This window comes from Armigeres subalbatus, chromosome 3 (genome assembly GCF_024139115.2).
Source record: "Armigeres subalbatus isolate Guangzhou_Male chromosome 3, GZ_Asu_2, whole genome shotgun sequence".
In the NCBI taxonomy this organism is placed as follows: domain Eukaryota; kingdom Metazoa; phylum Arthropoda; class Insecta; order Diptera; family Culicidae; genus Armigeres; species Armigeres subalbatus.
This window is the reverse complement of record NC_085141.1, coordinates 86561427-86578108: the sequence shown is the minus strand read 5'-3', so window position 1 is coordinate 86578108 and position 16682 is coordinate 86561427. Positions and strand designations below refer to the sequence as shown.

Genomic DNA, 16682 nt, shown 5'->3' with positions numbered 1-16682 from the left:
CGGGAAATTATAGACCAGCGGCGTAGCAAATTTTAATCGGCGGCGCACCGATGAGAAAATGTAAATGTAAATGTTTTTTCCTGGAAAATATTTTAATTAACATTATTTTATTATTTGGTTTCTATATTCTGAGAAATTATATCATTAATCTTGACTTAGACTAGAAGTTTGGAGCCACAACATTAAATAATTTTTCATTGAAGTATTAGCAGAAGCTCCTCTATTTTAGTAGGGTTACTGCTCCTTGACTTGTTTCTTATTTCTGTGATTTTTTCAGCAGTAACACACATGTTCACTTTTTTTTGCAAATTTAGTACCAATTTGTCTATTTCGGAAATATGTGCTGTGCATATACGCAGCTAAGTTATTTAACAAAGAAAAGATGGCCGAATGAAACACAGCAAATATAAACATAATTATATTCTGGCTAATAAGACCTCATTCAGTTCGATGGATGCATGTGTAATACATTGAGTATGCTGTCAGTAAATGGTTGCAATATTAATAATTGGGGTGGCATTGCGCACCTCGACTCGAAACGAGCAAACCATGCAAACTGTCATACGAAAGAGCTGTCGAAAGGAGATGCGCAATGAGGCCCCCGGTTCTACCAGGTCGACGCGTTTCTTTCACCTTTTCGGTTGTACCAAAGTAATTCCGCCAGAAAAACGCAACCACATCCACACAAGTCGACTCCCAGCGCTATCCATGCCGGTTTCAAATCTCCGGATTCAATCAGATCGTAATCGGCGAACGCCTCATAGCCTTCCTGTCGCCAAAAACGGCGAGCGTTCGTATAAAGTTTGTGTTCAAATTTTTCTTGAAGTTTGTCTGTGATACCACTCTCGAAAAACACCATATGTGTCCAACGGAACCAGGGTAGCAGTGGGGAGCGGGTTTCCAGTCGATAGTGGCCAATGTCCATTCGCAGTTTTTCCGTAAGCGCCACGTAACGTTTTGATCTCGACGCTAGATCGTAATTGCGTGGCGAATTTAGGAGCATTCGAACTACGTCCACATGGGAGTAGTAGGCGCTGGTGCCATCCAAATCGATAGTGCCGTTGAAAACTTGCTGGCCAATCGGTATGCCAGACTGGACTAGTTGATCGAGTGTTTTGATCACCTGCGTAGACGGACGCTCTGACATCAACGCAATGAGTTTGGCTTCGTAGGCACTAGTCATCAAAAAGAACAACATAATCAAACTGATGTAGGCTATTTTCTCCCATTTTCCAGCTGCATGGAGGTTGTACTTTTCGATACCGCAAATGCTCAACATAATAGGGTCATTGATGAAGTGTTCCGGCATGACCAGTTTAAGAACTTCCATTGCGCCTAGAACGACAATCAGGGTTAACCAAGTTGCTATGTTGAATGGCTGAAGGAAGAGCTCTACGATAGTCAATGGTCTTCCGTTGGGAACGACTATAATCTCGTTGGTTGGTGGTATACTATGCAATGTTCGAAATGTACCAGATTCTAGGCGAAACATTGTGAACAGGTCCAGCACAATCGAAATTCGTTGTTCTGTAAGAAATCTTGTGTAGCACTGTTTATCCGACATCGTCGGACATATATTACGACATGGCACGAATTTTACGGTGGCATTCAAATGTTTGGCGGTGTCAATAACCCATAGTACATCTGGCCCAACGGGTCTTTTTGCGGTCAGCAATACCTTTCGATTTTGGAAGCGTAAATTGAATCGGATTTCTTTTCCCTTCATATTTCGCATGTTATCCGAGAACAGATCTCTCGGAGCAATGGGGTAGTTCATATCTTCCGATAATATTGCCAACGCATCATACCTTGATACTCGATAGTTCCGTATTGAAAAAGTGGTCACTATGTGATATTTAAGTGCATATAGCAAGGTGTTAAACAATCTGATAGGGGAAGAGGCGGTAAAATGAACAGGGGTGGTAAAATGAACAGTTGGCTATATTTATATTAAAACACTATTTAGGCGTATGTTAACCATGCACACGTTTTCTTTGAAATAAAATAAGGTACCTAAGCTAATATTTTGGTTTTGAGACCGAACGAATAGCTGTTACTATCCAAAATATCAAACGAGGCCGTAAAAATTGGGCCTGATGTAATTTTAAACTATTTTTCCGCAAGCTTTAATTCTTAATAAGTTCATCATAACATTGGTTCAAACCTGTACAAACTACAGTGGCAAATAGGACAACCTTCACAAAGATGTTGCAGGGGTAAATAGTAAAATTATTGGTTTGTATCGTAATACGAAGAGTTTTTTATCACATGGCATGTATGCGGGTAAAATGAACACTTGTATCAAACTTACAGAAATTTATGATAAAAGTTGTGCAATTGTGAAGCGGAAGTTGAAGAAACAAACCATATCAAATAACCAAGATAAAACTTTGAATATGGTAATTTAATTTTAAAATAAATGATATTTTAAAACTTTTTTCCTTCTTTTTATTATATTGATGATTAAGAGCTTTTCAAAAGATGTACCAGATTTTTCAAAACGTTATCGTGATCTCAATTAGTTGTATATACAGTGCTAGAGTTAAAAAAAGATAATTAAATGTTTCAAAAGGGTTTTAGAAGCAATGTTCATTTTACCACCAGGCAGTGTTCATTTTACCCGCACTATTTTTGAACATGCGAAATTTCGATGTTTTTCATTTCGAAGAAAAACTATATAAAACAATGTTTATTAGCGAAAAAATTGTTCAGTGCAATAAGAATATGAGTTAAATTGTTGGGCCAAGTGGATAAACTGGCAAATTATCCTTGTTTTATAATTGAATTCAACGCGTTTCCTTAACGTGTTCATTTTACCACCTGTTCCCCTATTCGTTCCATTTACGACATTGATATCTACCAATAACAGAACTTTGCTGTTTGGGTTCCACATCTGGAGGGAACGCCCTAGTCGAGAATCACGTATATTCAATCCGTCGTGATTCCCCAAGTTGATCACCATGAGAGACGGATCGTTGTGATTCAATTCGTTGTATTTGATGAATGGATCCGTTATAACAAGCTTGGCCATGTTTTGTAGCTGGCTGGACAGCAACAACTGCCCTAGAAAATTATTGTATGGTTCGGAGGGACCCAACTCGATGAAGACGCAAGTGAAGGGGCTGCTCTGACTAGTGACCAAGAAAGTGATGGCACTGATGACGTATTGGAGAATTTGCGGATTAACATCGGAACGATGGACTGGAGAAAGCCGACTTTCGGTTCGCATGGCAGCTTAATGATTACTATTCAATTTTCCTTTTCGTAGCATTGCGATATTGCAAACGCTTTTATATATTTAAAGTTTATTAAGGTAATGAAAGTTTAGTAGATACAAATCCTATTCATATTGAATACGATATCCTACTGGATTCCGCTTCTACATAAAGTGTAAAAACACTTTTGCTGTCGTATTTTGTCGTCTTTCCGGTGACCACTTTTTATTGAGTCATGCAGCCGTTTGACTAATCGTTTAAGCAGATATTTGAACTATCAACCTTAAAATTGAATCGACTAAAATTACGTTTGGTAGATATGTACATCAAAATCTTAGCCTGATTTAATAATGATAATAAGATATATAAGAAGCAGATTATAACCACTTCACTGTAGTTCAACGGAAGCTAATTGATTAATTCAACATCACGTAATTTCCAAAACAATGCTTGACATCCTGTTATGGCTTTTGCATTGTTGCAGGCGTTGCACTGTGATCTAGGAAGTGGAAACGAAAAGCATTTTAGAACTATGATTGAGGGGATCAAAGGGATGTAAATGATAAAACTGCATTCAACGCAAAATCCTGTTCCATTGCTTCCTATTGAAAATTGGCCAGATCGGACCTTGGGCTCGGAAGTTATGTCCAAAGCACTATTTTTGTATATGCACGAGAAAGGCATCATCACTGCTAGGTGGAATAATCAGGCTTTTGTTTAAAGACACATGAAAAAATAATGAAAAGTTAACAGCGGGTAAAACAAGAAACGGAGAAAGTTAAGCTACTCTACAATGAAGTGGTCCCAACAAGTTTGCATAAAACTTGCACACAATATTGACGATTCATATCATATATTGCCTACATTTGGAATTACGCCTATAATGGCGTTGTGTATGATTATTAGCGTGAATTTCAATGAAGTTTTCTATTTGTGCTGCCACGCATCCGCATGAACGCAAATAAATGTGAGTTGATGAATGGAATCTATCTATCTAAAGCGCAAGTGGATCGTATGCCGCTTATAGTGCACTAGCTAACGGCAAGTTCGCAAGGCAAGGCAGGCTCAAACAGCATCTATCGTGGCGCTCAGCGGTTGAATAAGAAATGTTTTGACATAGGACTTTAGGGGAAACCCATCTGACCGGAAGTCATTTGGCCGAAAGGGTCATTTGGCCGAAAGGGTCGTTTTGCTGAAAGGGTCATTTGGCCGGAAGGGTCATTTGGCCGAAAAAGGTCATTTGGCCGAAAGGGTCATTTGCTCGAGAGGATGATTTAGCCGAAAGGGTCATTAGGCCGAAAGGGTCATAAGACCGAAAGGGTCAAAGACCGAAAGGGTCATAAGGCTTTAAGGGTCATTAGGCCGAAATGGTCATTTGGCCGGAAGCTTTGGCCGGAAGGGTCATTTGGCTGAAAGGGTCGTTTGGCCGAATGGGTCATTTGGCCGAAAGGGTCATTTGGTTGAAAGGGTCATTTGACCGAATAGAACAACGACCCTATCGGCCAAATGATCATTTCGGTCACACGACCCTTTCAGCCAAATGACCCTTTCGGCCAAACAACCCTTTCGGCCAAATGACCATTTCAGTCACACGACCCTGTCAGCCAAATGACCCTTTCAGCCAAATGGCCCTTTCGGCCAAATGACTCTTTAGGCCAGCGGTTCTCAACCTTTTTCTTCAGAGGTACCCCTTCGTGTTTTTATATTCATTCAGGTACCCCCTATTTTTATAAGCAAAACTCATAAAATTATCTTCAAAGAGTGCTTTCGAACGTTTGTGAACCTTTTGAAAGTAGGCTTCCAAGTCTCTTGAAAGAATAATTCCGAGCCCTTTAGGAGTTTCCGAGGCTTTCAAAAGGAGGCTTCCAAGCCACATGGGGGCAGCAGGGACTATGTCCAAGGGCTTGACGATCCCTCCCCAGGCCATCTGCGAGTTGTGGCGCTTGTCTAGGATGTGGTGGGGTTTGACAGTGGGCCCTGTTAAACCTCTATAAAAAGCTGCATGTATCCGCAAGTAGGCTCCGCCAAAGCGACCGTGTGCCGCTCAAAGCGCACAAGCCCAAGTCCTGGTGTTAGGTGGGACGCTAAACAGCCCTGACACGACGGCCCTCCGACGAGACAGGAGGTTTGCGCAGGCCCAATAAGCCGCCTTTAAAAACAACTATTACGAACGACATAGAAGATAATACGACTCGATACAATCGGCAACGACCTAGGCGACGAATAAAGGATCACGATTGGAAGCTTGGAACATGGAACTGCAAGTCGCTAGGCTTCGCAGGTTGCGACAGGATAATCTACGATGAATTACATCCCCGCAACTTCGATGTCGTAGCGCTGCAGGAAATCTGCTGGACAGGACAGAAAGTGTGGAAAAGCGGGCATCGAGCGGCTACCTTCTACCAAAGCTGTGGCACCACCAACGAGCTGGGAACCGGCTTCATAGTGCTGGGAAAGATGCGCCAACGCGTGATTGGGTGGCAGCCAATCAACGCAAGGATGTGCAAGCTGAGGATAAAAGGCCGTTTCTTCAACTATAGCATCATCAACGTGCACTGCCCACACGAAGGGAGATCCGACGACGAGAAAGAAGCGTTCTATGCGCAGCTGGAGCAGACATACGATGGATGCCCACTGCGGGACGTCAAAATCGTCATCGGTGACATGAACGCTCAGGTAGGAAGGGAGGAAATGTATAGACCGGTCATCGGACCGGATAGTCTGCATACCGTATCGAATGACAACGGCCAACGATGCATAAACTTTGCAGCCTCCCGTGGAATGGTAGTCCGAAGCACTTTCCTCCCCCGCAAGAATATCCACAAGACCACATGGAAATCACCTAATCATGTAACGGAAAACCAAATCGACCACGTTCTAATCGACGGTAAATTCTTCTCCGACATCACGAACGTACGCACTTACCGCAGTGCGAATATTGAATCCGACCACTACCTCGTTGCAGTATGTCTGCGCTCAAAACTCTCGACGGTGATTCAACACGCGTCGGAGTCGTCCGCCGCGGCTTAACATTGGGCGGCTACAAGACGGTAGACTAGCCCAAGACTACGCGCAGCAGCTGGAAGTGGCACTCCCAACGGAAGAGCAGCTAGGCGCAGCATCTCTTGAAGATGGCTGGAGAGATATTCGATCCTCCATTGGAAGCACCGCAACCGCTGCACTAGGCACGGTGGCTCCGGATCAGAGAAACGACTGGTATGACGGCGAATGTGAGCAGTTAGTTGAGGAGAAGAATGCAGCATGGGCGAGATTGCTGCAACACCGCACGAGGGCGAACGAGGCACGATACAAACGGGCGCGGAACAGACAAAACTCGATTTTCCGGAGGAAAAAGCGCCCGCAGGAAGATCGAGACCGTGAAGAGACGGAGGAACTGTACCGCGCTAATGACGCACGAAAGTTCTATGAGAAGTTGAACCGTTCACGTAAGGGCCACGTGCCACAGCCCGATATGTGTAAGGACATAAACGGGAACCTTCTTACGAACGAGCGTGAGGTGATCCAAAGGTGGCGGCAGCACTACGAAGAGCACCTGAATGGCGATATGGCAGACAACGGTGGCGGTATGGTAATGAACCTAGGAGCACGCGCGCAGGACATGCGACTTCCGGCTCCGAATATCCAGGAAATCCAGGAGTAGATCGGCCGGCTGAAAAACAACAAAGCCCCTGGAGTTGACCAACTACCAGGAGAGCTGTTTAAACACGGTGGTGAAGCACTGGCTAGAGCGCTGCACTGGGTGATTACCAAGGTTTGGGAGGATGAGGTTCTGCCGCAGGAGTGGATGGAAGGTGTCGTGTGTCCCATCTACAAAAAGGGCGATAAGCTGGATTGTAGCAACTACCGCGCAATCACATTGCTGAACGCCGCCTACAAGGTACTCTCCCAAATTTTATGTCGTCGACTAACACCAATTGCAAGAGAGTTCGTGGGGCAGTACCAGGCGGGATTTATGGGTGAACGCTCTACCACAGACCAGGTGTTCGCCATACGCAGGTATTGCAGAAATGCCGCGAATACAACGTGCCCACACATCATCTATTTATCGACTTCAAAGCCGCATATGATACAATCGATCGGGACCAGCTATGGCAGCTAATGCACGAAAACGGATTTCCGGATAAACTGATACGGTTGATCAAGGCGACGACGGATCGGGTGATGTGCGTAGTTCGAGTTTCAGGGGCATTCTCGAGTCCCTTCGAAACCCGTAGAGGGTTACGGCAAGGTAATGGTCTTTCGTGTCTGCTATTCAACATCGCTTTGGAGGGAGTAATACGAAGGGCAGGGATTGACACGAGTGGTACGATTTTCACGAAGTCCGTCCAGTTATTTGGTTTCGCCGACGACATTGATATCATGGCACGTAACTTTGAGAGGATGGAGGAAGCCTACATCAGACTGAAAAGCGAAGCTAAACGGATTGGACTAGTCATCAACACGTCGTAGACGAAGTACATGATAGGAAGAGGCTCAAGAGAGATCAATGTGAGCCACCCACCACGAGTTTCTATCGGTGGTGACGAAATCGAGGTGGTTGAAGTATTCGTGTACTTGGGCTCACTGGTGACCGCCGATAACGATACCAGCAGAGAAATTCGGAGACGCATAGTGGCTGGAAATCGTACGTACTTTGGACTCCGCAAGACGCTCCGATCGAATAGAGTTCGCCGCCGTACCAAACTGACTATCTACAAAACGCTTATAAGACCGGTAGTTCTCTACGGGCACGAGACCTGGACGATGCTCGTGGAGGACCAACGCGCACTGGGAGTTTTCGAAAGGAAAGTGTTGCGTACCATCTATGGTGGGGTGCAGATGGCGGACGGTACGTGGAGGAGGCGAATGAATCACGAGTTGCATCAGCTGTTGAGAGAACCATCCATCGTTCGCACCGCGAAAATCGGAAGACTGCGGTGGGCCGGGCACGTAGCCAGAATGTCGGACAGTAATCCGGTGAAAATGGTTCTCGACAACGATCCGACGGGAACAAGAAGGCGAGGTGCACAGCGGGCAAGGTGGATCGATCAGGTGGAGGACGACTTGCGGACCCTCCGCAGACTGCGTGGTTGGCGTAGTGCAGCCATGGACCGAGCTGAATGGAGAAGTCTTTTATGTGCAGCACAGGCCACTCCGGCCTTAGTCTGATGATAAATAAAATAAAGCCACATGAAAGGGGTCTTTCGAGCCTCTTGAAAGGAGGCTTTGAGGGTCTTGAAATGACGTCGCTGAGCCGTTTGAAAGTAGACTTCTTGAAAGAAGAATTCTCAACCACTCGAAAGGAAAATTCCGAGCCTCTTGAAACTGGGATTCCGAGCCGTGATGGTTGGTTAAAAGAATTCCGATCCCCTTGAACGGAGAATTCTGAGCCTCTCAAAAGGGGGCTTCCGATCCTCATGAAAAAGGGTCTTTCCAGCCTTGAAATGAGGCTTTGGGCATCTTGAAGTGATATTTCTGAGCTTTTCGAAAGTAGGCTCCTAAGCTTCTCGAAGGAAGAATTCCGAGCCCCTCCAAAGGAAGTTTTCGAGACACTTGAAAGGGGTCTTCTGAGCCTTTTGAAAGGGGACTGACTGAAAGAAAAATTCCGAGCCCCTTCGAAAGAAGGTTTCCGAGACTCTTAAAAAGGTGCTTCCGTGCCGCATGAAAGGGGTTTTCGAGCCTCTTGAAAGTGGGCTTCTGAGCCTCTTGAAAAGGGTGCTTCCAAGCCTACTGAAACTGGGTTTCCGACTATTTGAAAATAGGCTTCCGAAACACTTGTGGGGGTTGGCTGAAAGAATTCGGAGCCCCTCGAAAGGATGGTTCCGAGCCTCCTAAAAGGAGGATTTCGAGCCTCATGAAAGGGGGCTGGCTGAAAGAAGAATTCTGAGCCCCTCGAAAGGAGGTTTCCAAGTCTCTTGAAGCGGTCGTGGAAGGAGGTTGTTTAACCGCGTCAAAGAAGGCTTCCAAAAGTTTTTTTTTTTTTAAGCCTTTGTCCTTCAAATTTAATATTTTGCTTGAAAGAAAGCATTCGACGTACAAAAAGGCTTCCAAGAGTTTTTGGTGAAAAAAAAAAGCCTTCATGCTTGAAGGCTTCTGAGCCTTCAAATTTAATACTTTAGTTAGGAATTATATTTTTAATATATTTTATAATTTTATTTCGGTTAAGTGGATTTTGTTTTACTTATTGCAATGCATATTATGTACGGGAACAGACGGCTTTTGTTCTATTATTGGACGTGGGGTTTTTGTCGACCGAAATTTATGAAATTTGGCCACAATACTCTTTGATATGCAAAGAATGTTTGGGCCAAATTTGAGCATAATCAGTCATAAAAAACCCCTGCCAATAATAGAACAAAACCTGCATAAGCCGTCATTACCCCTACAATACAAAGTCTTGGAATATAAATTTATACAATTTTTAAAACTTCACCAATAGTTTTTATTGGAATTGTAATATGTCCACCATTACGCATTTTCCTCCGAGGTACCCCCTGGGGTCAGCGAAGGTACCCCTGGGGGTACATGTACCCCAGGTTGAGAACCGCTGCTTTAGGCCAAACGACCCTTTCGGCCGAATGACCCTTTCAGCCAAATGACCCTTCCGGCCAAACGACCCTTTCGGCCAAAAGAACCTTTCGGCCAAAAGACCCCTTCGGCCAAATGACCCTTTCGGTTGACTTTCGGTCTAATGGTCTGTTCGGCCGAATGGGTTTCGGCCAAATGACCCTTCCCCCTTCCTTTACTATTCTGGGAGTCATTTGATTTTTTGAAAATCGAGAGCGTTTCGTTGAAAGAGAAGATTTCGAACGTTGCTAGCGCCTTTATCTTTTGATGGATTTGAGGATTTACCTATATATCAATCGACATGAACAGTGAGGAATTCTTCCGAAAGTTCCTCCAGGAATTCCTCCGGAAGTTCCTTCAGGGTTTCTTCCGGAAGTTCTTCCAGGGATTCATCCGAAAGTTCCTCCAGGAATTCCTTTGGAAGTTCCTCCAGGATTTTTTTCGGAAGTTCCTCCAAGAATTCCTTCGAAAGTTCCTCAAGAAATTCCTCCGGAGTTCCTCCAGGAGTTTCCGCGCAATTTACATCAAAAATACTGATATACATCCCGAAATAATTTTCTCTACAGATTTCCCAAAAAATTTCTCTGAAAATTGTTTTGAAAATTTATTTTAAATTTCAGGAATTACTTCAAGAAAATCCTCCTGGAACTGCTCCGATTCCATTTTTCTGGGATTATTTAAAAGATTTCTTGGAACAAGTCCTAAAGGATTTCTTTAAGAAGTTCCTGAAGAAATTCGGGAAAGAGTTAGTCTGGTTAAATCCCTTTAGAAATCACAGAATAAATTCAATGTAGTATTCACGATGAAATTTCGATCTCTCAATGGAAAAGGAATTAATAAAATCAAGAAGTGGAAGTATTTTCAAAGGGTTATAAAACAACTATTTTGAGCTCCCGTATAAAAAAAAATAAATTTTTAAACGAATATCTGAAAACTATTTTTTTTGTGGACGCAGTAGCGCTCGTGGCAAGTGTTTTTTTTCAATATAACTAATATAATAGCATTAAAAAAAATCAAAATTTTCAAAGTCTGTTGTCTGTGATTTTTTTAATCAAATACTGTGTCTGGTTGTCTAAGGTTGTCACTGGTTTTGTTTTCTGCATCTGATAGTAAAAAAGAATTGTAGTGTCTAATATTTTATTTTTTATGAGAATTTTCCCGCGTGCTGCGTCTGGTTGGCTAGTCACCGGACAGACAAACAGGGCTATTATATTTATGATGATGAAATTACAGACCGAAACACATAAGAAATTCTAATAGGAGCTTTTCTCAGCTCTCAACTAATAAAAGAGCTCTTTGCTGTTGGTTTTTTCTTTAATATTATTCCATGCTGGTTTTCAGGTTTGTGCCGTCCTTGGAAAAATAATTCTCAGCATTGTCGTCGGGATATCCTTCTGACTAGCGTTACTGCATAGAAAGCGCTTTCTATTGGTGGCGAAGATCGATTCCCGGTTCAGTTTGGAAATTTTCCTGACAGTGTGTGGCATGAGTGATAGAGGCATGAAGTACCCAAATGCGAATGTAAACATAACATATTACTATGGGTCAGTAATTAATTGAACAAAACCAACACACGGAAAAAGAGTGTTGCAAGGCATGGTACGCTAGTAATTTGAACATAAAATTAATTCCACCATGATGTCGTTTTTCGTTCATGTTTCCGATTGTTCCACAGCAATTCCACAAGAAAAACGCCACCACATCCACATAAGCCGACTCCCAGCGCAATCCATGCCGGTTGAAAATCATCGAATTTGATCAGATCGTAATCGGCAAACGCCTCATATCCCTCATGTCGCCAAAAATGGCGAACTCCGATGTGAAGAGCATTTTCAAATTTTTCTTGAAGTTTGTCTGTGATTCCACTTTCGAAGAACACCAGATGTGTCCAATAGAGCCAGGGTAGTAATGGAGAGCGGACCTCCGTTCGATATTGACCAACGTTCATTCGCAAAGACTCCGTCAGCGCCACGTAACGTTTTGACCTCGTCACCAGATCATAATTGCGTGGCCAGGTTAGCACGATTCGAACTACGCTAACTTGGGAGTAGTATGCGCTGGTGCCATCCAAATCGAAAGTGCCGTTGACCACCTGCTGGCCAATCAAACTGTCATTGATTTTTGTCGGGTAGTACCGGAAATCCGTTTTGATCGGTATGCCAGATTGAACTAGTTGATCGAGTGTTTTGATCACCTGCGTAGACGGACGCTCCGACATCAACGCAATGAGTTTGGCTTCGTAAGCGCTTGTCATCAAGAAGAACATTATAATCAAACTGATGTAGACTATTTTCTCCCATTTCCCGGCAGCATGGAGGTTGTACTTTTCGATACCGCAAATACTTAATAGAATTGGGTCATTAATGAAATGTTTCGGCGTGAGCAGTTTAAGAACTTCCATTGCACCTAGAACAGCAAACAGGATCAACCAAGTTCCTGTGTTGAATGGTTGAAAGAAGAGTTCTATGATAGTCAATGGTCGTCCGTTCGGAACAATAATCGTTTCCGAGGATGGTATAACACTCTGGATAAAACGAAATGTTCCATATTCCAGGCCGACAATTGATAGCTTGTCCAGTCCAATCGAAATTCGTTGTTCTGCCATAAACGTTGCATAACACTGTTCTTCGAGTATCGTCGAACAAATACTTCGAAGTCGTATGAATTTCACGGTGGCATTCAAAAACTGGGCCGTGTCAATAATCCATTGTACGTCTGATCCAATAATCCCCGATGTGGTCAAAATTGCGTTTCGATTTTGGTAGCGCACATTCATTCTGATTTCTTTTCCTTTCATATTCCGCATGTTATCCACAAACAGATTTTTTGGAGCGATGGGATACTTCATGGGTTCCGAAAATTGACCCAGCGCATCATATCTAAATACTCGATAGCTCCGTATTGCAAAAGTGGTCACTATATGATAGTTGAGTCCATATAGTAAAGCGTTGAATAACTTGATGTTCGTCCAACTTACGGCATTAGTATCTACCAACAACAGAACTTTGCTGTTTGGGTCCCACATCTGGAGAGATCGCCTGAGTCGAGAATCAACAATATTAAAACCGTCTTGATTCGCCAAGTTGATCACCACGAGAGACGGTTTGTTGTTATAAAACTCGTTGTATTTGATGAATGGATCTGTTATAACAAGCTTTGCAGTGTGTTGTAGCTGGATGGACATCAACAACTGTCCTAGGAAATTGTTGTATGGCTCAGTTGCACCCAACTCGATGAAGACGCAATTGAAGGGGCTGCTCTGACTAGTGACCAAGTAAGTGATGGAATTGATGACATATTGTAGAATTTGCGGATTAACATTCGAATGGCGGTACCGAGAATGCAGAATAGTGAGACGCATGGCCGCTCAATGATTACTATTTTATTTTTCATATCATGAAGCGAGTGCTTTCAAATATTAAAAAAATAATAAGGTTGATGGATGTCTATAGATATAGATACGTTTCTGTAAGCACACTAAATCTTTTTGCTTTTTTCCACGACAAATTGATATGAATTTTTACGATTTGTTTTTTGTTTAATTTCCACAGGAAAATCTGTGGCTTACCTTCACATTAGTCAAATTAAAATAATAGCTCACCTTGACTGAATGGAAGCGAGACACCAATCGAGAAACACGGTGTCCTTGAGGCTTATTTAAAAAAATCAGTATCTCTAAAACACCCACTTCACCAGCGGTTCTCAACCTTTTTCTTGAGAGGTACCTCTTCGAACTTTTGCATTAATTGAGGTACCTCCTTTTTTTTGCTGTAAATGAAAACATGCGTAGATAAGATATATAAAAACGGACCTGAAAACTAAGGGTCTGTTCACAAATTACGTAACGCAGAAATCCGAGTTTTTGACCCCCTCCCTCCCCCTCGTAAGAAAAAGTAATATTTTTGGTACCCCCTCCCTCCCCCGTATAACGCGTAACTTTGAAAAATTTAAATTGCAGATTTTTTTCTTTCACTGAAGCATATGGGTTTTGGTATTTTTTTTAACACTGTTAGAATAGGCACACGACACATGATTAAAAACCAAGGACATTAAGAATGCAGCTAGTAGAAACGAAAATAGAATTTGTGACCATGACCATTCAAATAGCTTTGCGGGGCTGTTCTGTCGAGAAATAAAATATTTGCGTTATGTTTTTACGCATATAAAACTATGTGCTTGATTTCGGTGATGACGAATGCGATAACGATAAATTATAATTTTTAAATTGAACTGTTTACTGTCACAAATGCCTTGCCATTTAGCAACAATATTTCGAACAAAACTCGCTGTCTTTTGGAATTAAAGAAAACGGCAGAATAGCGTTATATAGCTGAGATAAAAAGAAAAAAAAACTACAAAGACTAACATGGGACAATTATGGGTAGTATGGTAGTGAAGAGGATAGGTTGATGCGTATTCACCGTCTTGTTCAAGTTATGTCAGCAATTACTTCAATCAGTGATTGAAAAAAAGCATTTTCGCGTTATGCGTAACATTTGGTACTACCCACCCCCTCCCCCACCTTTTGGTGTAACAAAATATAACGCAAGTGGGACCTCCCCCCTCCCCCCAAAAGCGTTACGTAATTAGTGAACAGACCCTAACGGGATAAATGGCACTCCATGAATTTGGCTGAAATTTTCATTACTCCGTGAAAAAATCCAATTCAAAGTAAATTTATACAAAAAGCTCCCTACAAGACTTATTTGACTATTGGAATCTTTCAAGCCTATTGAAGGAAGGCTTCAAAATCTCTTGAAAGGCGGCTTTTGAGCCGCTTAAAAGGAGGCTTATGAGCCTCTTTAAAGAGCGCTTCTAAACTGCTTGGAAGAAGAATTTCGAGCCTCTTGAAGGGAGGCTTCCGAACTTCTTGATAGGAAGGCTGCAAAGCATTTTGAAGGTAGGCTTCTAAGCCTCTGAAAGTAGACGCGATAGCGCCTTTCAACCCTTTCAGGACGGCTTTTGCTTACGCAGATTAGACGTACAAATTTGTTTTTTTTCATTGGATATTGCTAAAACTAGTATAGAAAGGACAGAAAAGGCATTGAAATATTTTTTTCAAAAATCCTAGGCCGTCTAAACTGTTCTAGAGTACATATCCTAGAGTGCATCAGATACAAAATGTCCTGAACCGAAGTGTATGTCAAAAACAATCCATGTGATCATGATACATAAATTAGCAGAGTTTTGAATAAACGTAATCTATTTCAGGTTCTCCAAAACGTCCTGGATTTCAGAACATGTTCTGAACGATGTATCCGTGCATCGGTAAACATCCCAGCAGGTCTATTGAGCCGATTGGATTTCACTAATTACTTTTACCAGCTACTCCAGGCTTTTTTGGTTCTCCAGAACGCCTTGGAGTTTATAATATGTGATCTAACTAATCAACCAAGTAAAGACCGACGTATTCGTGCATCGCTGAGCATTCCAGCAGGTCCGTAAAGCCGATAAAATTGCGCTCATTACTTGTATAAGCAACTACAGGCCCTTTATGGTTCTCCAAAACAACCTGGAGTTCGGAACATGCGATCCACCCGACCAACCAAGTCCTGAATGATGTATCAGTGCATCGCTAAAGAATTTCATTAATTCCTTCTACAAGCAATTACAGGCCCTTTATGCGTTTCAGCCACTCGAAGGGAAGCTTCCAAGCCTCTTGAAAGGTGGCTTTCGAGCCACTTAAAAGGTGGAGGAGGCTCCGAGCTGCTTGGAAGGAGGCTTCCAAGAAGCGTTGAAGAATGCTTCCAATTCTCTTGCAACGAAGCAACTGAGCTTTTCGGAGAAAAGCCTTCCTGCCTCTTAAATGGAGGTTTTCGTACCTTAAGAATCTAGATTCTAGTTCAGAAGCTTGTTACTAACATATTATTCAATATTTTATTTCGATTTGTTCATTCAACGTTGTGGTCTTATGCTCTATCGTCGCACAGTCATACATAGACTTTGCTGATTTTGGAGAGCAAGATTCAATATGCTTTTATTTACTGATCGCCATTCATATTATGTACAGGACAATACAATTAAAAAAAAAGCAATTATCAAAACCAGGGTTCGGATTTCTCACTCACTCACGCGACAACTGATCACTCCATCATGCATTTTATCCGGATAAAATACAGTGCGTTAAACTCCAGCACAAGCGATAGTGCGAAAAATTGTTATCCTTCTTCCCATGTTTCGCGAAAATCAAATGCTGCTTACTTTGCCTCTCCAAGCTGATTGAATCTGACGATGCGCCACGATAAGCAGAAGGTTCAATACAGCAGTTTTTCCCTTCGATTTCAATCAAATCATGTGGTGGCGTGGTTATAGTGGGCGCTCTAAATATTTTAAAATTGTTTTAGGTTCGAATCCCGTTGCGGTCCTAAATTTTTGTAAATATGCTTGTAAAATTTATCTGGTGAGGCGACAAGAAGGAAAATTTGTGGATTAAAATTTAAATATCCGGCGATCCGGTGCTCACGAATTTATCACCCGCCATTCTATCCGGATAAAAATGTTGTGTGAAAATACTTCCTCACAGGGGGACCATGAAAAATCGCACTCCGCTTAATGGATTAATCGCAGGTTTTTATTCATATGAGTGAGAATTCCGAAGCCTGATCAAAACTTAATCAATAAGTTTTGATTTGAATTGTAACTCATCCGTCATTACGCATTCTTGTCCGAAGAATCCCTTGTGGCCAGCAAAGGTGCTGGAAATTTTAGCTATCAACCAAGATTTATATGCATTTCGCACTAAAATTATTAAAAAAAAAAACAGATTAATCCACCTAGCGGCGATGATGCCTTTCTCGTGCATCATAAAATCTATTGAAAAAATCATATAAGAAAGGTCAAAATCCACTTAAAGGGTCTAGATCGCATTTTTTCATGTTTTTGTATTAATTAATATGCATT

The 16682-nt window shown here is 42.3% G+C and overlaps 1 protein-coding gene and 1 long non-coding RNA gene across 2 annotated transcripts in view; one reads left to right on the top strand and one right to left on the bottom strand.

The window, feature by feature from the left end:
• LOC134219551 (titin) overlaps positions 1 to 16682 on the bottom strand; it is a 591826-nt gene that overhangs the window by 520330 nt on the left and 54814 nt on the right. The window lies entirely within an intron of this gene.
• On the top strand, positions 1080 to 10484 carry LOC134219552 (uncharacterized). The gene is made up of 3 exons (XR_009981604.1): positions 1080 to 1168; positions 1237 to 1439; positions 10403 to 10484. It is a non-coding gene; the product is annotated as an uncharacterized LOC134219552 (long non-coding RNA).